This window comes from Mauremys mutica, chromosome 4 (genome assembly GCF_020497125.1).
Source record: "Mauremys mutica isolate MM-2020 ecotype Southern chromosome 4, ASM2049712v1, whole genome shotgun sequence".
Lineage (NCBI taxonomy): Eukaryota > Metazoa > Chordata > Testudines > Geoemydidae > Mauremys > Mauremys mutica.
In genome coordinates this window covers 90,144,058-90,167,108 of record NC_059075.1, presented here as the reverse complement: position 1 = coordinate 90,167,108, position 23,051 = coordinate 90,144,058, and the positions used below count along the sequence as shown (strand labels likewise).

Below are 23,051 nucleotides of genomic sequence, written 5' to 3'. Positions count from 1 at the left end.
GATGGCTAACCATCTAATAATGTTACATTAATTCCATATTCTTTTAATTATGAATATCTGTGATCTGGAAAAGGACTGTGAAGTAAAATTTTATAATTTTTTTTTAAACAGTCTGCCAGTCTGTTCTACTGATGCCCTCAAGAAATAACAATGTATTTTATATTTTCTTTACTGGTTACTTCAGCATTCAGAATCCATGATAAATACATGCACTTTGTCAGTATTGATGTAATTCTGAGTAATTGAAGGGACTGTAGCAGTAATAAGATGTTCAACTGCTACAGTGATGAGGACTAAGAATTGCTAACTTTTAAATGTGCTATTATTGGAGCTGTGTTTTTTTCCTTAATTACAGCTTTCACCCATGTGTATTTGAAATAACCTTTAAGATCCATAGTAGGCATTCTGGGATTTAGAATAAATACTTCAGGACCCAGGCTGTCCTCAAGAAAGCATTTGTTGATCCATTCTCGCTTATGTTTAAGCCAGTCCTACCTTCCTTGTGCGCCCCAAGCTCCCATTAACCTCAGTTGGAGATGTGGGTGTGCAAGGACTATACTGTCAGGCCCATTGTATATTTCAGAACGTGGAACGAAATAGAGGAGGTGTCATCTAACATAAAGTATGCATGCAAAATACACCTCTACCTCAATATAACGCTGTTCTTGGGAGCCAAAAAATCTTACCGCGTTATAGGTGAAATTGTGTTATATTGAACTTGCTTTGATCCACTGGAGTGCGCAGCCCCACCCCCCCGGAGCACTGCTTTACCACATTATATCCAAATTCATGTTATATCGGGTGGCCTTATATCGAGGTAGCAGTGTAGGTGTTTTTGGAGCTAGAATTATCTGGGAAGGGCATTACTAAAGTGGAACAGTTTTGGAGAAAGCATTGTGGAATCCAGAAAGGTCCAAATTACTACCCTTGAACAATATTGACATGGGCACTTTGGGATGTGGAAACAGGCATTGTGAGAAATAGAGGGAGTTAAACAACACTAGTAAGTTGGTGTGATTTTTGCAATGGCAATCCAAAGCCCAGGAGAGGAATTCTGGGATGATGGATAGGGAATGACAACGTTCTGGTGCTGAAAAGTGTAATTTTTTTAGTACCCAGAACTAACCTCAATTAATGGAAATTGCACACAGGTATCAAAGTGGCATGGTTAATTTTCAGCAACACCATGTGACACAGAACGGAGCCTTAGGTTTAGGACAATTTTTGCCCTCATGGTTATTGTATAGGTCATATCAGCCAAGAAGATCCTCTACCTATCCTCCAATGCAAACATCACTAAGTAGAATTGCTTATTAAAAATACATTAATATTATCGAGGGTACAGCAGAAAACACTGCATTGTGCCCAGCCCTGACTGAAAGGCCACAGATAAGCATTAGATTCCTAGCATAAAATCCTGAGCAGATTTCACCAACTTTAATTAGAGGTCCTATTTAGTGTGCTGACATTACATTTTTTAAAGTTTTAAAGCGTAATACCCAAATAGTTTTTGTCTGTAGAAATTCACTATAAGTAAGATACTGTATTTCATTCTTGCTATTCTAGGTAAACAGATTTAAAAAAAGCCTATAAAGAGGAAATGTTAGTAATAAGGATGGGCATTACTATAAATATCACAAAAATCAACCAAAAGAAAGTGCTTTGTTAAGAGGTGCCAGTAATAGCTTCAGAACATATGGATTCCTGTGTATACTGGATTTATAGCAGTACTATATAAGCCAGGTCCCAGGTGATCTTATTTGAGTCAGTAAAAAGGTAATGAAAATAAGGAAAGTACAAGCTAAAGACAAATTAGTGGAAAATAAGGAGTGCAGATTTGCATGATGATTTGGCTGATAGGGAAAGTGGGAAATTTAGGCTGGATGAGAGACCATGGAATTTTGAATCTTCAGACTGAGAGTACTGTAAAAATAAGGAATAAACCTCTTCGTTTCAGAGGGAAAGGTATGTGTTGCATTACTCTTGGGGACTTGCAGTAGTAAACAGAAGAACATTATGATGTCAGATGAAACTGCTGTGCCTCCTGAAGATGTATCTGAGCCTGTGTACATGTAACTGTTAGGTCAGGGGTTGTCTATATAAATGAGAATAACTGTAGCTCAAAATTAGGTATTGCTACTAGTTTGGCAGACCATTCTGAAACATACAAAAGGACCCTGCGTTTCCAGAAAGGAAACAAATATCTTTACATGGACCTTTGGATTTGATGGGCCCACTGCTCATCAGTCCAATCAGTTATGACGCAGTCTGAAAAGGCCTCACCCCAAACACACTTTCAGTCTATGAAAAGGCTATCATCTGTAGGTCTTAAATCCTTTCAATAAAATGGAAAGTCTCAATAAAATACAACTTAGGTTGCAACTTTGTGCAAGAGAAATCCCTGTTTAAGCACCTACAGTTCCCATTTATTACTATTGCTGCTGCTGTCAAGACTTTCTTAATGTTATTTGATGCTGACAACTACCAGAATAAAATATTGTCGTCATTTGGGCATACTCTGATTCTTAAATTATGGACGAGAAATGCATCTCTGGTATAAGTGTACTGAAGTGCATGGAGTTGCACCAGGGATAAATTTGGACCTAGTACTGTAGTTCAGACCATGCCACAACAGACATATGCTCCAGCTACAAATAAAACAAAATGAAATATTTTGAGATTTTGGGCCTGATTCTCTTGCAATGGTGTAAAATCTAGAGCAATTTCAGTAGAAGTCATTGAGGTACACCACCGCAAAGTGGGATTTCAAATGGAGTCCGCCTCTTAATTTTCTAAATTGCTCCTCATGTTCAGGAATAAATATATCATTTTTATAGTAACACTTGGTGCCAAGGCAGGAAAGCAGGTTCTTAAGGAGTGTGCTTTGCTAAGGGAACAGCTGATTTAATGCATGACTTCAGAGACTTATATTTTTTCCTTCCTTACAATCATTCTGTTTCTTGAAATCACATTGATTCATGGAAACCTCACTGTGGGTCCCCAAACTGGTATGAAACCAATTGTTGTGTTTCTTTGTTAGGGAGCACAATGTCTAGGCTTTTCAGTGTTTAGCAAAGCCTTCTCAGAATGGTTCTAACATAAAACCCACTGATGGAAAGCACAGTTCTTTGTTTCGGTTTGAAGAAAAATCTCCTATCTCCTTTTTTTGCGTTGAAGAGAGTCCATTTCATTTATTTCCATGTCATGCAAAGTCATTTTAGGCAGCGCAGGTGCATGGAAAAATTGTTATAGGTATGTCCAAGTCACAACCACCTTGTTCTTGGTATTTTGGGGGTGTTAAATATGAATTCTGGATTGTTCTTAGTCATAGAAAGTATAATTTGGCTGGGTTTTGGGCCAGCAAAATCTTGTTCTAGCTTGTGATGGAACATGAGAAATCTATTCTGGATGGCTTTGGTGTGTACAAAGTCTGATTTAAGTGTCATCAGGTCATGTCCCTGAACAAAAGAACTGTGTTTAGTGGCCCCAGGCCCAAAAAAGTTCATGTCAGGTGTGTTTTGAATTGTGGGAAGTTCATTCTAATTGACCTGGTGTTATGAAAAATCAATTTTTAGGTGGCTCAAGGGTATGAAAAACTTGTACTTCATGGTTGGGAAAGCATGGGAAGTGCATTTTAGAGGAATAGTGACAGGAAACGCAGCTCTGAATACCCATCTATACTTGTAATCTAGAAATGCCTATTTTGGGCATGCCTAGTTTTTCCTGCACAGCCTTGATTTATGATGTGTCCTCTTAGTGATCCCAGAGCTTGGGAATCCAATTTTCAGTGCAAACAAAGTATTAAAATAAGGCTTGTGGAAATTTGTTGATAGTCCTCAAATTAACTATGAACTTTACTTGGTATTTTAGCTTTCAGTAATGCAATTCCTCAGGACCCATTTCCGACTGGTCCAGCATTTGTTCTGCTTTCACTGTATCCTATTATAAATACTAGCCTAAATTATTGCAATTAATTGGTATGAAAAAAGTATTATGTCAAAACATGGTTTAGCATTTTAAAATTAACATAACATCCAGCATAGATACTATAGTTTTTGTTATAATAGGAGTGACCAAAATCCCAGTTCATAATATTTGTAGACATGGCTCAGGGTATGCATTTTATTGTTGATGTGTTTGAATGACCAAATATTTTTGGCTTTACAGTGAATGGGCCTTGTTTAATGGTTTATCATATTTGTGCATCTTTGTTTGAAATAAGCGATTGTGGATAAATCGGTTATTTTTAAATCACTGAGACTGAAATGAACATACCTTCATTTCCACAAAGATCATTTGAGGTGAAAATAACTCTTGACAACTTAATTCTTGGTTAAACACTTAAAAAAGATTTTACCTGGGAACCAGGTGCAAATATGAAAATTTATATATTACTTCCATGCTTTCTATGTATTCAGAACTCTGATTACATATTAGTTCATAAATACAAGCCATTAAATCATTTTGTACCGAGGTGTTTGAATTAATTTTTATTTTAAACTCTATTCTGGAAAATTATAGTGTGCCTTGAGGACTTTTTTTGCAACAGGTCCTTTACAAAACAAAACAAAAACAAGAAAAGAAAAGAAGCGAGATCTTAAGTTACATTTCAAAATCTGGTAAAAGATTCTGACTGGTGGAAAGTAGGTAAGCAAAAGTTGTGTTTAATTATTCCTTCAATTGCGCAAGCACAGTGTTGCCACTGAAACCAAATTAGGGATCAGTTGGTTAAAGGAAGTTTGCAACTACAAATGTCATTACTTTATAAATTATGTCAAATTCAGGTTCTTATTCCCCATTATTGTAGTATCTGAGCACCTCATAATCTTTAATGTTTGTATCCTCACAACAAACCTGTATGGTAGGGACATGCTATTATCCTCATTTACACATGGAGAACTAAGGCATAGGGAGACTGTGATTTGCCTAAGGTCACACAGGAAGTCTGTGGTGGAGCAGGGATTTGAACCTACATCTCAAAAGTCCTAAACTAGCACACTAAGTAATGGATCATGCTTTCTCCTTAGGGTGCTCAAAAATACTACACATAGTCAATTTTTTCTTAAACAAAACTGTTAATGCTGCAACGTCAGAAATTTTTTTACTGGGGTATGTGGAAAAAGATGGATATAGCTCTTCCTTATTTCTCTTTTGTGTGCTGCTGGGATTTTTATGTTTATTTTTGGAGGGTGCATTTGATTTTGTAAGTTACATCAAAAAGAGCTTTGACATGGAAAGAGATAGGTGCCTCTTTATAGTCTTATCAATAAAAATAAATCTAGCGAATATTAAATTTGGGCTTAGCCCAGAGGTGAAAGTAAGCCGGTACAGTCCGGTAGCGGTAAGGAAGTGGCCGCCGGTACACAGCTGACCATACTGGCAGGGCCGCTGATGCAGGGGGCAAAAGGGGCAGCTGCCTTATGGCTCGGTGATTTAAAAGGGCCCGGGGCTCCTGGCAGCGGCCGGAGCTCCAGGCCCTTTAAATCGCCACTGGAGCTCCAGGCGGCGCAGGTCGGGCAGCACTGAAGGGCTGGCTGGGGGAGTCTGGCCCCAGCCCTGCCCCTTCTGCCTGAGGCCCCACCCTTTCCGGGGGCCCAGAGCTGCCCCTCCACCTTGTCCAGGACCCCAGCCGCCCTGTGTACTGGTAAACCCATTACGTTATTTTCACCCCTGGCTTAGTCTTAAAACACTCAATGTGAGAAGATCCCTTTGAAATTGATGGTGGGACTTGCAGGATTGAATTCCCCAAATTATCACATCATGGCCATAAGAAATATTTATTGATGATGGAAATACAACCAAAATTATAGTGTCATTGCTATTCCTTTAATTTAGTTTAGTTTAGTTATGCTGTTTTTGAGTCTAATCCTAATCCCACTGAAGTCAATGTTAAAACTGTTGTCTTTAGTGAGTATAAGACTGGGCCCTTTATCAACTATTGAAAATATTATTACATAATTTGCAAATGCAGTTCATATTTGTAGTTTATATTTATACTGATATAATATGGCCTGATCTTGTTCCCATTAAAGTCAATGGGAGTTTGTCCTTAATGTTGATAGGAGCAGAGTTGAGCCCACTATGTCTGTTCTGGGCTATGTTACATGTACTGTATAAACATTGTTTCATTTTCCTCCATTATTGGTTTTATATCGATACAGCTTTATAATGAATTCAGGGAGTCAGTGGCAGTTTCCTCCTGCACAGTGGAGCCCGAGTACAGAAACCTACAAAAGACAATCGATGTGAACTAAAGGTACCTTTTGTTTTCCTGCCCAAATAGAATGATGTACAACACTTCACTCTAATGCAAGTATATGAAAAGGGCTTTACATTTCAGAGCAGTTGCAATAAACACTACCTCTTTAAAGGGGCATCTTGCAAGGTGCTGAATGCCCTCTCCTTGCACTGACTTCAACAGGATTTTAGGATGCTGAGCATCTTGTAGGAAGAGCTCAAGCACCACGAACAATTTGAGCCCGTTTAGCACTCATTTTTGCAAGGCAGCATGACAAGGCAGAAATTTTGCATATTTTATAGTCTGAGGTTGAAGGAGGCTAAAGAGTATTAGCCTTTCAGTTAAAGACTTCTTGCGTTTCTGAAATGCTAGCTACAGATATACACAGTGAGAAAAGTATATGATATTGCTGGGATTGGTCTGGGTTTTTTTGAAAAAAAAATTGTTTGCATATTTAAAGAGCATCGTTATATTTTATTGTGTGCCAAATGAGAAGCTTTAGATAAATGTTATTCTGGCATGTATCTTCCTTACCGCAAATAGTACAGTTCAGGTAATATATAGCAATTTATACTTAGGATTTACTTCTGCATCCATTTATTTCCATTAGTTATTTATAGGCGCTATGGTGATCCAGGATATATGGATCACAAGGCGAAAGATAAAAAGTCATAAAAATTGCAGTAGTAGAGAGGCTGTTCGAGATCTAAATCTTCTATGAGAATCTTCTAAACCAAACTGTTGGGTTTTTGCCTTTTAATTCATGAGCATCTGCTATAATAAATGGTATTTTTATACAGTATGTTTGAAGGCAAGAAGTGTAATTTATGTTTAGTAAAGTTTTTTTTATTATTCATAGTCTTACAGAGGATTAGCATTTTTCATAGCTTCTAAATGCAATATGGTATGAAGTACACAAAGTAAACGGAGTCAATTCAGTGGAACCTACCAACCAAAAAAAATCTCTTTATACTTTATATCTGTTGCTCTGTGACATGAATGAATTGTTTTGCCTGCAGAAAAAGGAGTGGGAAAAGATTTTGAAAAATGACTAGTGATTTTGGGTGTCTTCATATTTTTGGTGCCTAAACTGAGAGAAGTTGAAGAGGCCTGATTTTCAGTAAGCGCTGAGCACCTGCCTTTTAAGGTGTCTCAAACTGTCAGTCAAAAACTGAGATGGCCAAAATCACTACTCAGTCACTTTTGAAAATATTGACCTTGATGATTACACTGATTATTTTACGACTTTGTCAGAAAAGAAAAAAGATTTTGTAGCTTTTCAGGACTTCCATGTTTCCTATTTTTCATTGGATTTGAGCTACCTCTAACAGAGGTGACTGAAGAAACAATTCACAATGTTTGCAGATAGGATCTGGGTTGTTTTATTATATGGAGAAATATATCTGAGTGATTTAAGGAACTTGCTCAGTGGTCAGCCATCTTGGTGTAGCATTGTCTGAAAAACATTTTAAATCATTTTGAGCTATATTGCATTGCTGGACACCCATAGCTCCCACTGAAATCAGATTGTAAACCTGGACCTCCCTGTGAAAGTAATGGGAGTTTTGTGGTGCTATAAAAGCCAGTATTGGGTGTTTATTGGGAACCCTGCTTGTTACATCTTGCTTAGCTCTCCAAGATTTAGTTCCAGCGCTAAGATTTGTGTCATCCTAGGCAAATTGGAAAATGTGAATTTCTCACATCCTTGAGTACCATGCAGTAAACAATCACTGAACATTTTGCTACTCCTAATATTTGGCTGCCATGGTCACAGTGTGATCTTTTTCTATAGGCCCTGTTTGCTGTCCCTCTAGTACCCAGTTTTCTTTTTGTAAGTGTGCTTTGCTGATTCCTGTGGCATTATCATTCCTCCTGATGTGTGTTGGTACTTGTTTAAAACTAATTGTGTTGATGTGCCAGAATGCCTTCAAAGGCAAAGCTATTTTTCAGCTGCTGAATGATGGGTATCATGATCCTAAAGATGCTATGATTTGTTACTGGGAAGGCTGGGAAATAATTAATGAAGTTCCTAAATACTAGAAAGGTGTGATGGAGTCATGAGTAGTGTCGTCAGCTCTCCACTGAGTCTATTAGGATTTTTTTCTGCGCCTTTACTAAAAGTCCCTACTGAGACTACTGGGGACAGTTACATGTTACATTAGACATGAGGGTAACTTGTTTCGCCATACAAATGTTTTCAGGAGTTTTGTCTAGTAATTAATGTGTGATCTATTAATGTGTGTTATAAAGGCACCTATTTGCTCTGTATTTCATTGTGATGATAATGATGTAAGCATTTTGAGAAAGTGTTTAAAAATGGACTGAATTCTATGTGGAAGTCATGATCCCCTGGGATTTAGTAAAGCAGGACTTTGTGTGAGTTTCATAAAACAGAAGAAAATCTCCCACTAGATGTTGGAGGCCATACCTAATTTTCAAGTGGTCCAGGAAAGACTAGCAATGCCACATGTGGTATCTTAGACAGGAAGATGTTTAAGGCTGACCTGCTTGTCTGGGGGACGGAGGGGTCTGTATTGCTTGAAAATTAGATACTGCATGGCAAAATAAACCCAATTGTGTAAATGGAGGGTTGAGCCCAGAAGGTCAAATTTTCAAAGCAGGGCACAGTGGCTGTGCCCCATTCTACCCCCTATATTTATACATGCAGGTGGGTAATTGTACATGGAAGTAGATAGTTAGATGCATAGTTCTCTGATATCTGTCAGTGGATGCAGTTCTTGCAGTACCATCCAGTATGCTTGAATACTAGGGAGCCCTTAAGAACTTTAGCGTTCCTGTTGGCTCCATAGCTAAGGATGTTTCCATTTATCCTTAGCAGAAGGTTCCCATTTTGAGGTGATCATGAATAATCTGATCAGCTGGCAAGCCCCATTCCTTTCCAAAAGCTTGAGTCAGAAATGGACATTTCAACCAAGCAGCTCAGACAAAACACACAAAAGAGCTGTCAGAAGCTGTGGGGATGTGAGGTAAGGGGAGAACTCCCTTCCACCATGACTGTTCCCCTGCTATGTGGATTTGAAATAAAAGCATGAGAAGCCAAACCCAATCTCAGTCCCCTCTTTCTCCTTTCCCTTCCCCACAGACGAGCTTCTCTCAGGTTACTGCAGCCATCTGTGACCCAGTAGAAAGAGGGGGAGGAGGAGGCAAAATTTTGCGCAGGACTGCTAGCTGGAATAGGTTTCCTCACATCCCAGCAGCTGAAAAACACTTACTCATGGAACATAGTGCTGTGAAGTGGACCATCTCCACGGTCACTTACCCTACAGAGGACTTTGTTTATATGACTTTCTGGGGGTGAATGAGTCCCAGGAGGCCACATAAACTGAGCCCAGGATTTCACCCAAAGTCAGTAGAACTTCCAAAATTCACTGTACTAAACATAAAATTGAAGGTTTGTTTTATTTTGGTAACTATGGCTAAGAATGAGTTATGGTTTATTAGAGAGGCTAACAATTGCCTCTGGATGCTGATTCGTTAGGTGCCTTTGCAAGGCAATATGTTTAACCTTCTCATTTCTAATGGGTGACCTTTTATGTTGTAAAGAATTAAAGCTTTTTTTCCCAACCGACCCAATTTTTCATAGAGAGAGACTAGCTCAAGTCCTGTGACTGCATGTCACTAATGTGGTGCTGAATGATATGTTTGCATTCGGTATCACTGGCATGCAGTCGTTAGAGGAAAGAAGGGATACAATAAAAGTCCTGTTAAACTTAATTAGAAGGATTACTTGTTGATATCATTTGCAGATTACTGCTTCAGCTGAAGGAACTGCTCAACCCAGACACAAAGAATAAGTGCTACTGCATTGCTCGGATCTATATACCGTCTGTTAGCAGGTTTCATGGGCTGTGTGAAAAGCTGTTGAAAACAACTAAGGTTGGATTTCTCCACCTGATGCAGCTCTCATCAAATAGTGAACTGTCTTATATTACTGATCTGTTTTGCACACTTGGGGAATTTACTTTAAATCCATGGATTAAGGATGTTTCAAGTCACAGAGAGGTTCAGTACTGTATTTTGTGAAGTTCCAACCACCTTTTTTCCTAGTAGAATTAAAATGGCTGTTGTTTGAATATAAATAACTTTTGCCTGAAATAACCTAATATAGATAGTATTTCTGTTTTACCACATATTGTTATTCTGAGGAACACTTCTCACAAGAAATGCTCTGAGGAGTGTCTTCTCCTTCCCACCCTCCCCTACTGAAAAATATACAATCTGCATATCCTAATTAGAAATTGGCCCCCAACCAAATACTTAATCATGCAGGATGGAGAGGGCTGCTTGGGAGGACATGTAACGTTTTGCAGGACTGGGCCCCCATGCCCCAGAACTAAACAGATATGGATATGGTTCCAAACATTGCCGCTTGGGCCCATCTCTCATCATAACACTTTCTTTAGCTCTGGCACTATACACTGTACAGAAGTATTGTCTTTGTTTGGGGAAAGGATAAGAGCGCATCAGTGCAATCTCTAGATGATAAAACAGAACAAAAGAACTATGTGTCTGATGTTCATCTGGTGTAAATTGGGATAGCTCTATCGATTTCACAAGGCTTATTTTTCCTGGAGTGATTTGTAAAATTAATGGAAAATGTAGAACCATAATTAGAGACTAGGTGTCAGTTTTGTAAAACAACCAAAACTAAGCATAGTTCTGGTGCAGGTTCCTCTTTATTAAAAATCACCAAGTGCAGAGATTATTGGGAATGTCCAGTTTAAAGACTGCAGTTTGAGTTCATTTACAGTTAAGATAACTCTTGTAATCTGTTATTCTTTAGTTGATTCCAGTGGAGTATAATGAAAATGGTACATGTAACCCAGTAGTCTCATATCAGGACCAGTATTGCAAAAAAGAAACACTGAAAGGAGAGTATAACACAAGAACTATGGTTTCAGTTGTGTCTGTCATACAAATACTTTTTCAGAAGGAGTATGTACAATGCAGCTCATGGGAAGAATTATTGGTATTGCAAATATAAAATGCCCCTATGTAAGCCTTAGGCTACAGGGACCGTGTTTTAAGTGTTACATTTATTTGCTTACGGGGATATGTTTGCAAAAACTGAGATTACCTGGGTTTTATGTTTGCTATTGGCAAAAGGAGTTGAGAGAATTTAAATCCTATAACTCATGGGAAATTCTGTGTTTAATTGCATCCTTATGTGGTTACATGATATTGGTGCCACCGTAATTGACATTTTTGGCTGAATTGATTTTATGGATCTCTGGTTACTTTTTGTTCTGTGGTAAAATAACACAATCCCATTCTCTTGACATTTGTTCAATTTTGCACATATTGATGCATATTTCATACTAGACTTGATCTTCCTCTCACAGCATTCTGCAAACAAGGCAGAGCTATGTAGGCACAAATTCAGTGAGCCAGATTGTATAGGAAATAATAATATTGATCAGTGCTTGGTGAATCCTGCACTTAATTGTGTAAACACAGCATTTGCTCTTTCCAAACCACCTACAGTTATTTCCATTCTGAGAGTTTTATGTTCTGTTGTTTTATATTTATGGCCTATCGTTTAGAGTGATAAGAAGATACTTGATTAAACAAAGAAGATATTGATTTTTTTAACACAGTGGTTAAATTTGCCAAAGGGTTTCTGGGATTCTTGAAGTAAATATGGGGTCTGCTCCTGCTCCTATTGAACTTAATAGGGATGTTGCCACTGACATTCAAACCTATATTCCTCAGGAGCTGGTGAATAATATAACAACCTTTGCAACCTGTTTTTTTTAGACTTCGATGTCTGACACTACCTCAGCCGTGTGGTTTTGGCCTAGTTAGAAAACTTCTTGGTAGGCTGAGGAATCATTAAGGGGAAATGGTCACTGATACTATGGGCCGAACAGTCAGTGTCCCAGATTGCCCGCTACCACAGTGTAGCCCGTTGGTGGGGGTGTCTGTGGGAAGAAACCTCCAAGAGGTTTCACTCCCAGAATTCCTCCCCTATTACTGTATCATGAGGTTGGGTTTGTCCCCTCCTAAATAGGTCAAGGGGGACCACCTCCAAACTTTGTAGATCCTAGAGGAATCATGGGAGGCTTGGATTATCCACTCCAGTCACAGGTGCCTCTGGCTCCCGGCAATGTGGCTCCACTGGTCTTGCACTTCCGGGGATTCTCTATGACTGCAGCGGCCTCTAATAGTGCAAGGGAATCTCTGCAGAGAGGGGCTCTGTGAGGGACTGGAGGGGAGATGATATGCATCCTCCTGGCTCTGCCCTCTCCACTACACAGACTCTGGACCTGTGGATGTGGGAGGTTTGTGTGTGTGGGGGGAGGGGGGAGGGGCTCCACAGAGTCCAGAGGAGGAGGAGATGGTGCAATGAAAATGGCTGAATGTGTGAATCTAAGGTAATGAGCTTGGCTTTAGTTTTTATTCATTCCTTAACAGGCAAACTCCCATTGATTTCTGCAGGAGTTTTGTTTCTTGAAATACCAAATAAAAACTGAGTAAGCATTTCAGTATTTGACCCCCAGTTATGATCCTACTGGAGTCAAGGGATTTTTGCCATTGGCTTTGATGGAAATAGGATTGGCTCAATAGTTTGAAAAGCAAGGGCCATAAGTGGTGAGATGTTCTCCCTGACTCAATCTAATTTAAAAACATATAATTAATTGATCACTGTCTGCTGGGTATTATGAAAATATTTTCACCCTATAATATTAAAAGCATTGATTTCCTTTTGTGCAGCCTGAGTGGTTTGCTCAGCAGAATTAATAGTAGATAGGAATCCTCATTAGAAAGAAATCTTTTATAGGTAATATGCTGATAATCTACCATTGCACAATATAATAAAATAATTTGAGATACATTAAATAGACTAATTGTTGTGTATGCTGAATTTTAAACTGTTTTCTGCCATGACAGAGATAATATATACCCCTAATTGTGAATCACATTGTGAGAGATGATAGAACTACCATTTTCTAACAAGATGAACATATTTGCAAGGACTAGTAAGCAATGTGGCATATTTCAAAATGAGATGCAAATGTAAACAGCATTTTTTCATTCATAAATCTAAAAACGTCATTTTATTTCTGTCACAGTTTTATCGCCAAATTATTTGCAGTCTTTCAGGATATCTAATTTAGCCTAAATTTAGCCTACAGTCAGATTGGCTCAGCACATTAAATGTATGCTGTCTTTGGGACAAAGTCGCCTCTGCTGTAACTCAACACACTGCAATAGAGTTACACCAGTGTTAATGTTGGTCCTTTCAGTCTAATACTGAATTGTTCATTGTCACAGTGTGGAAGAGGGAAAGACTTAGTGTAAATATTAGCACCTTATACACATAACAGATGCAGAACTGAAATAGACAAATAGGACAGATTTCTGACCAGCTGTAAGAATGCAGATGTTCCCTCCACATGGCTGCCCTTCTTTCTGTGCAGAGGGAGGGAGATTCAACCACCACTTCTGTGCCAAACCCTGCATAGCTCCCTCTTGGATCCAGGGCTGGAGAGGGACAAGCTAGAAGTGGGGGCAGGGAGAAATATATTCTGCCATTTTCCCAACCCCTTGGGAAAGTTAGCAAAGGTATTGCAGTCTCAGGACGCGTTAAGTCTTCTGTAGGGTCCTTCACAAAGGACACTCCCTATAAAGTTGTGTGAGGAGTGATGGATGGGGGAAGGAATATCAGGAAGGGGTCCTGGAGCTGGCATGGAGGACTCTGCTGTCCTGCTGATCATGGGAGAGCTGTAGAGAGGGAGGAGCAAGCCCCATCTGCCATGCTGAAACAATCCAAAGAAAATTTCTTGAGGCAATTTTTGCAGTGTTTGATGTCTCCCTTTCTCAAGAATCCGACCAGCAGGTATTTCTACAGGAGTTGTGATCTGGACTTCTGTAACTTCCAAAAGAGAGAGAGAGAATATTCTGTTGTAACTAAAATGAACTACTGTGGGGTGAACATTGTTCATGGAAACTACTTTAAATGTGACCCAATACAAAACTCAGTAGCTAACCAGGGAAGTGTAATTGTGTTTCTTTTATACTACACAAGTCAGAATTGCCTTACTAATCTTTTTTTGAGGCCTCTTTTACTTAACATAGCTGAGGGAGCAGTCAAGGAATATAAATTGGCTCAAACAAGATTACAAAATGCTATTTAAACTGAATAACAGAAACTTGATTTGAAAGATGATGGCTTTTTAAAAATTAATTCAGTGTCTAATTTCCTATTAAAGGGCTACTCTCTTCTTTTTGTTTCTAATCAGCTTCATGCTCTGGGAATCAAGCAATAGGCCTATGCTGCAATGTTTGGATTGGAAACACTGCAAGGGAATGCAACTACCCAAGAAAAATGGTTTGCAGTAGAAATTTCAAACAAAAAAAATTGAAAATACTTAGATTCATTTTTGGCTTTACAGTATTTTTATTGTTTTTTTCCTAAATGTTGGGCCTAGAATACCAGACAAAGTCACTCTGAATACAAATGGCCAAAGCGTGCTATCAATTTTTAGGCAGTAATCAATGTTGCATTCTGCCTAAGAACTGATGACAGAGTATAGCCTAGGTATTTAATTCATTACAGTGTGCATAGATTTTTATGTTGTTTCTTCATAAAACATTTTGTCAGATGTTGCAAAACATGAAATCTTCTATTTTACATCAGTGTTATCTGGTTCTTGAAGCTGATTTTAAAATAAGTTAAATATAGAAACCAAGTATTTTTAAATATAAATCCAACAACAATTATCTGTTAAATACTTCAGATTCCCCTTATAATATAAGGGAAAAAACCATTCCTTCTAGTCACAGTTAAGGTAACTTTTACTTCTTTTATATTAAAAATACCTCGCTGCACGCCACTCTCATGCTGTTTTGTGTGCAAGTAATGATTAATTTACTGCTGTGGTCGAGTGCACTACTCTGCCTGTTCTAATACCTATTGATATTAATAGCAGCCTTTCCATTCAGTGGGGCTTCTCACATGCTTAAAATTAGGCACATACTTAATTGGCTTGCAGAATCAGGGCCCAGACACCATTCTATTGGATTCTAACATACTGTATTTTAAGCGCATCTTGTATCTACATTCCATGCTTCCCCCCTCTATGAGGCTGTAGGGCAGTGTGTTCTGTAGTGTCTTTTAGAGGAGATATATAACTGAATCATGATTGCTTATGGTCATTAATGATCTCCTGGTACTTTTTACCAGAATAGGGCAGTTAATACAAGTGTCCTGACAAGGGCTGTCATTTGCTATGCAGCAAGGGGAGCAGTTGTCCACCCAACCCCAGAATTTTCATAGGTCTATATGAGCCATTATGTCTTCCTCTTTCTCCTCACAACACACCAACCCTTTGCATGATATAATATAATCACTTATAATGTTCTATATACTGACTGCTACATCCCCCAAATTCTTCTGAAATGATGCCCCAATCCTGACTGTGTTCTAAATTTCCACTGCTACTTCAGTTACAAAAGCGATCTTCCTTATGTCTTAAGCTCATACAGAGGATTGTTGCACACTGTTAAACAGCTGATGCGTTTCACCGGAGGTGGCTGCATTGCTTTCCTGGGCAGTGTGATTCTTCTGTATAGTTTGTAACTTTTTACCCAGAAGTCTCTCAAAGTATGTATTATCAAAATCTATATTTATTAGTTATTACAGTATAGCGCAGTCAAAGGTGTTTCTCAGTGCCTGGCCAACCTGGGTTGGCTTTTTCCATTTGTATTTTTTTGTGTACGTCTGAAGAGTTTACGCTGTTTGGTGACAGAAACAAAGACACAAACATACACAAAGGCAAAGGGATTTTAAACTGAATAACAGGAGCAGAAATTGGTAAATGCATATTTAACTGGCAGTGTGAAGCTTACTTTTAATTAAAGATTATAAAACAATAATGTATATTTTAAAATGGAGTCTGGGTTGGTTCCTGCAAATCCATGTGCTCTTTTTTAAAAAAATTGGACAAAAGTCTCTGAATAATAAACACCAAACTCATTTTCCATTCTGACGTGACATAAGCTAGACCATTAATCCACTGCAGTATTTAGCAGTCATGATTTAATAACACTGAATTCCATATGATTTTTTGGTAGTGACGAATAGTTTATTATTTTCACTAAAATAGCTACAAGATGTCAATAAGGGTCCCAGCCTACTTTTCAGTCTCTCAAAACCATGGGTTTCCCCTACTTCCCTGTGAAGCGCATGGCACAATCTAGTGAATATAATACTGCTGTATTTGTGCTGGAGAAATGATGAATTTTGTACAGCTAACACTTTTACATTATAGAAAATTAGGATCCAATCCTGACAAGAATTGCTGTTGGGCGTATGTGCCTACTATCACGCCATCAGTGAAACCAATGTAAATAGTAAGTGTTGAAGGGCTGGGCCCTTAATATGTACTCCAGAAAAGATTGTTTTTTTAATGTGCCCATGTTTGAATTCAACAGATTTTTATGGAATTTGATAGTGTTACAAAATTTCAGGGTACAAGAGTTGCCTGTAGTTTGATCACTGTTCCCTTATCCACCACCTGATCTCTTTTGAAATGACCGGAAAATATAATCAGAATCAATCTCTTCGACTATGTCTATACTATGAGCTAGGGGTGTGATTCCTTTGCTCATGTACACATTGTTGCGCTAGCTCTCACTGAACTAGCGTGAGCATAAATAGCAGTGTAGCCGTCTTAGCATGGGTAGCATCAGCGGAGGCATGGCTGAGCTGTGCCGAATACACACCTCCCTCGTTTGGACTCAGAATGGCTAAGCCATGCCTTCGCTGCCTCTTCCTGTGCTATTGCAGCTTCTCCGCTATTTATAATCAGACTCCTAGCCTTAGTTAATAGATGGCGCTCCTCTGAAAAACTTCAGGGTGCTCTCCCTGCCACCTAAAGGCCAGAGATGTCTAATTATAGATCAGCCTCTGTGCTGAGTTACATTGGTGTAAAACCAGAGCAAGTCAGTTGACTTCATCTTGTGTAAATTGAGAATTTGGACACTTGAAGTCATATAGGAAATTATAGTCCAGGGATCAGAAGGACACAAGTTTAATGTGGAGTGACTCCAGAGTCAAGAAATTCAGGCAGTACTATAAGCATAGTATTAATTATTATTTATATACTACAATGCCAGAAGCACAAACATCATTTTACAATCCATAAATGTACTAAGCTAATTATGCAATCTCTGTTCCAAAGTATTTATGAGCTAAAAAAAGGCTAGACTGGGTAGCATACAGGACACAGAGTATAGTACGAGTACATGGTGACTATTAGTCCTAACAACTATGATGCTTCGTGATACAGAAGGTTTTTCAGGAGCTTGTTATAGAATGAAGCAGATTATTAGACAGTCTGTCCTAAGCACAAGGGGTGAAATAGAAGGAGGCACAAACTTCTTAAATTAAAACGGATGTATTGGAGTATGAGCTTTCATGGGTGAATACCCACTTCGTCGGATGCATGCTTTTACAGATCCAGACTAACACGGCTACCCCTCTGATACTTAAATTAAAACATGTCCACTTTTGGTAATTATGCTTAAACAGCACATTTCACATGAACAACAAATAAGAAATAACATATGAGAAACTGCACTTCAATTATTATATTTATTACATTTACTTTCTCTTAATATTTCAAATCTAATTTGAGCTCCATCAGCAGCAGCTCATGGAAGAGACTAAATATTGAGACCTCATCAATGTCAGGCTGGACAGTTTCAAGGAACTTAGTGCCACTCAGTCTCTTTCCTTCCTTCCTTCCTTCCTCTCTGTCTTTCTCAAGCTGCTGGTTAAATTGTTCTTCCCAAGGACATTGATGATATTAAATTAGAACGCTGTGATTAGTACCTACTCCTGTTTGCTAGAGTGCCACAGCTGGCATATTCCAGCCAATGACTGCAATAGTCACTGTGCTTTAGGGCCTCTCTTCTGATTGCAAGGTTAATAGAGAGAGAAGGTGGGTGAGGTGATATCTCTTACTGGAACAACTTCTGTTGGTGAGAGAGACAAGCTTTTCAATTTACAGAGCTCTTCTTCAGGTCTTGGGACTGACATGGCTCCAACACTGCGGTCAGCAAGGTTGTCACTTCCATTAGTAATCAGGCTAATTATGGAATTTAGGGACAATGGTTGCTATCATGTGGGCTACTTCCATTGTTGCCCATAGGACTTTGGGGTTATTTAAAATTAAAATGTATCCTGTCTGGATTTCAGATTTTGGAACTGTCACTCTGTTACCTGCCTTGCAGTGCCAGATAGTCAGGCATTCCTGTGACTGCAACCGGTGTGCTTCAACACTGTGTCAAAGTGGATTGTGAGCACCCAGAGTGGTTATGGATCATCACATGCTGTGTTGGACAGTGGAGATAGAGGACATTGTCACAGCATACATCAAGGAGACAGATTGCAATCTGAAAAGTTCCCACTGAGCTGGGTGATGTCAGGCAGAGACAGTTTGCAAGGTGTCTTCTGATTTTAGAAAGCATTTCTCACACCCATAGACATTTTTAGATGCTTAAACTGTTAGATTGCAGCACTACGGAGTGGACTTGGTATGACATTTTCAAATGGTACATAACGTGTTCCCATTAAAATGAATGGGAATTTCTCCCATTGACTTCAGCGAGAGTAGGGTTGAACCTAATCCTGAACTCCCATTGAAGTTAGTATAAAAGCAAATGCTAAATAGTTTCAAAGATTATCATTTGATTTAGGACAAAGGGGAAACTACCCACAGGAAATTCTTGCCTGAGGAAACAATGAGGCAGTGGACTGGATGGATGCAATTCAATGCAAGAGGAGGAATGGGTTTTTTAATTTTATTTTTGCTGAGCTCACTGAACTCATTTAAAATTTATAAACAGAGGTTCCATTAATTGAAAGTAGCGAAGACTAGGGCTGGGATAATGATATGAGAACAGTGTGCAGCTTGGAAAAGTGAACAAGGGGACAATGAGAGACAACTGAAAAAGGATTCATACAGAGCAAAGAAGGCAAGGACCATAGTACTGGAGGTCACGATACTGGACAGAAGGAGTAGTCAGATAGCCAGGTGCCAGTGCTACATCTGGTTTGGTTTTGCTATTTACTTGTTGAAGTCCTTTGAAATTGTTTGTCATCCTGATTTAAAACTCCCTTTTACAATGTGTTTCTCCCTCTTTCCTCTCTAGTTTTCTCCCCTGGCCTTTAGGACCCCACATCTCTTTCCCATACAGGTAGAATGGAGTTTGGGGAATTGATGATGATTTCTGCACACTCCAGCAAAAAGCTGATCCTGGAAGTTATTAGATGACTTTTGAATTTTCTCCTTTATTTTCCCCACCCTGATTTGGGAACATGTTACCATCAGTAAATACCTCAAAATTAATTGGAAGGCAAATCAATTGTGTTCCCTGGGTTTTAACTGAGAACAGATTTTTTCAATTTGTATCACATTTGTTAGGATTTTATAAATACCAGCTTCAGCAGTTATTCCAGATGCTTTGAAATTAGCTGCTATGAATCTCTGAAAAAAAGTCTGTACTCTTTGTCAGAGAACACCAGTAATTTTAAATCCCATGAGTGGAATTGTGTCAATGTTTGCAGCCAGCCAACTGTAAATATTTTTTGGTTTTGGAAGAAATTGAAGCTTGACATTAAACCACTCCATAATTGAGAGGTTGCCCTTCGGAAAGTTGCATATTATTTATTAGTGGCTGCCAAACCCAACATGACTATTGTTCTTGTGCTGTCTGCAGTTCTGGTGCAATATATATATTGGAGTTCTGTAAAAGCGTCTACGAAAATGAGTTGGCACTTCTGGTATAATACTTGTTAAGTTTCACTCGTAGCTAGTCAGTGCCAGTTTATTAGAATGAGTGAGAATATCATGATCTCATATATATATTATGAAGTTTCCTCAAGGACAAATTCTTGACTTGGTGCCTGGGCACTGTATATTTTAACACTTGAAATTTTTCAGCATGAAAACGTTATGGTCAGTGGTGTGGCATTGAGTTTTATTTCCTCTTATGGGTTTCAGTGTTATCAATTCTTATCATATTTCAAAGAAATATAGCCCTCATGTTTAAAAACAACATTCTGAAAAGGCTAAAATATTATTGACCCTTTGTTGCTCAATAGAGAATTCTGCTGCCAAATAAATAGCACAGAATTTTACTGGTCACGGAAAAATAAATAAATAAAAAAGGAGCATTTCTAAGTACTCAAAGTTTGAAGGCCAGATCCTCAGCTTGTGTAAATCAACATAGCTCCATTGGAGTCAGTGGGGCTACTCCAGTTTACACCAGCCTTCTGAAGCTACATGTACACTGTGAGCTGGGGCGGGGTGTGTGTGTGATTCCCAGCTTGTGTAGGCAAACTCTTGCTAGCTCATTAAAAATAGTGTAGTTACAGTAGAATGAGTATTGGTGAGTGACAGGATGGTCCAGCCATCTGTGTACAAACCTGCCTGGACTCCGGGGGTACACATGCAGTGTGGCCAGTCCATTGACACTGCTCACTGCTGCCCCTTCTGTCACAGCTACACTGCTATTTTAGTGCAGCTAGATCACTGAGCTCTAGCATGAGTATGTCGATGTGAGTTGGGAGTCATTCACATCCCTCCAAGTGTAGACGCAGCCTGAGTGTAAAAATCAAGCAGTGACTGAGTCTTTCAGTATTCGCCAAAGATCCGCTTTCTAAAGCTGCATTGTGTATTTTAGGCAGTGCTTTTATCATTAGAAAGTACTAATGTAACAACTTGCTTAATGAGCTCCCAATTATTCAGAATTCAGTTTATAAAAATGCAGCTACCAGAATTCTCAGACTTGGTGGGTCAATGCCACATTACATCTCTTCTTAGGACATTACGCATGCTACCACAATGATTCTGGATGTGTTGTAAAATATGACTGATTGCATTTAAACATGTCACAGGCTTGCTGCTTGCATTTAAACTGCATGAGTAAGGACATTTAGCAGTAGTGTCATTTCCCAACAGCTCTTCTCTGGCAGACATTTAGATCCAGATTGTTCCTTTAAAAGTGAAGACCTGCATTTGGGCTCATGCAGAAAGAATACCTCCCAGAGCTCCCCCTCACACAGGAGGAGCATGACCCCTAAACCGTGCATTGGGGGATGCAGCACCAGCTATCATCCACGGCCAGCCAGCTCTGCAGGCTCGTCCTGCCCTCCTTTTTATCCCCTTTGGCATCTTTGAGGATGCTGGCAAGGTGCAGCCCTTGCAATCAGAAGAGTCAGGAACTGCAGTTGTGCCTGGCTTGTGTTTGTGTGAAGGAGTGCAGGTCAAGGGAAGGTTCCTCATGCTCATCCTGCCTTGGCTTTGCAAATCTACAGATGGTTGAGGCACAATTAGTATTTTAAAAAGGGAAGTTTTATCTGTTCAGAATGTGCTTCTCTGAGAATTCAAGGCTCTGCTGAGAGTAACATTGGATGGTTCCATGATTGCAAAGAGCCCTATGTATAGTAGGTATGTATCATACTATATTTTAACTCTGTCATAGGTGACAGACAAGGAAAAGACCTCCCAGCATCTCTCATGATCATTCAGTCCAGAACAGTTTTAAAAGTAAAGACCAGTAAAATAAATCACTTGTGTATTCCCTATGAATGACTGGGAACTAAGGTCCTCTTTTGACCTACAAAACAGGTATAGTAGTACAGTTATTGGCAGCATAGCTTGCAGATGGACCTATACAGGAACTACATCTCGGAGAGGATCATTCAGGCTCCATTCCAATCATTCTCTGCTGAGACCATCAATAAGGGCTACCAGTTAGAGATGGGTGCCCTGGCAGTTTTTGAAAGTTGACCCTTTTACCTTTGAGGATGCAGGCTTGGATGTCAGATTCATTTCATATATGCCACTGGAGAGGAATAATTTCCAGTTACAATTGATTTAGGATGGATTCAAACAAGTGATTTGGTGGTGATATATTCTGGGCTCCAGATCCTAAGCACGTGCCAATCAGCCTAACACCGTTGGCTTCCCTGGAGTTACTCCAATTAAATATAGTTGAAGACAAGTTCCAGCCCTATATCTTATCCCATATCCCATTCCCTGTAGCCATATCATGACTTAATGGCAAGACAGTTAGAGCTGTGTGCATGTAGTTCCTTGTGAAAAAAATCCACATGTATTTAAACATCTAATTTACTCATGCAGTAACTCCAGCTGGTGTGCAGTTGTGGGAAGTGCATGTACAAATGGAGTGACTGGTGATTTGCAAGTGCAGTTACTATGATTGTGTATGCAGTTGCATGTGTATATTAGTTGCACAAAAGCTAGTGCATTTTTGCATGTACTCTTTTGTGCATGCAGTCAGAAAAAGGCCACATGGGGTTTTACAATATGGCACAGACACTTTACCATTAATGTTTACTTTATTTTCCCCTTTTTCAGGGGTTGTCAATACTAGCTCTGAGATTTTGATGGCAGTGAAGTGATTACTAGTGGATATTTATACCCTTATACTAATAATGTTCTTCTGTAGAACTGCCAGGAGATAGGCACAACATCTATTACAAGTCTCAAATTTTTCACCCACATCCTGTGTCATCACTATCTTAGCCTGTGTTTTTGAAGCAGTTGCTGGCAAAAACAAAAACAAACAAATCAACAAAAGCCTTAATGATTATTGTTTTATAAAAATCTAGAAGCTGCTTTGTATACAGCACAGCATTAGATGCCAGGCCAAACTGTCAGCTAATAGACAAAGAAAAACAAAACACACATTATATTACTTATATCAAATATTGTACTACACAATATACTATTGAGGGTGGAAAAAACTAACTAGA

General features: G+C 39.0%; 1 protein-coding gene across 1 annotated transcript in view; it reads right to left on the bottom strand.

Moving 5' to 3' along the window:
• FSHB (follicle stimulating hormone subunit beta) overlaps positions 1–23,051 on the bottom strand; it is a 196,706-nt gene that overhangs the window by 79,484 nt on the left and 94,171 nt on the right. The gene's annotated exons all lie outside the window — the stretch shown is intronic.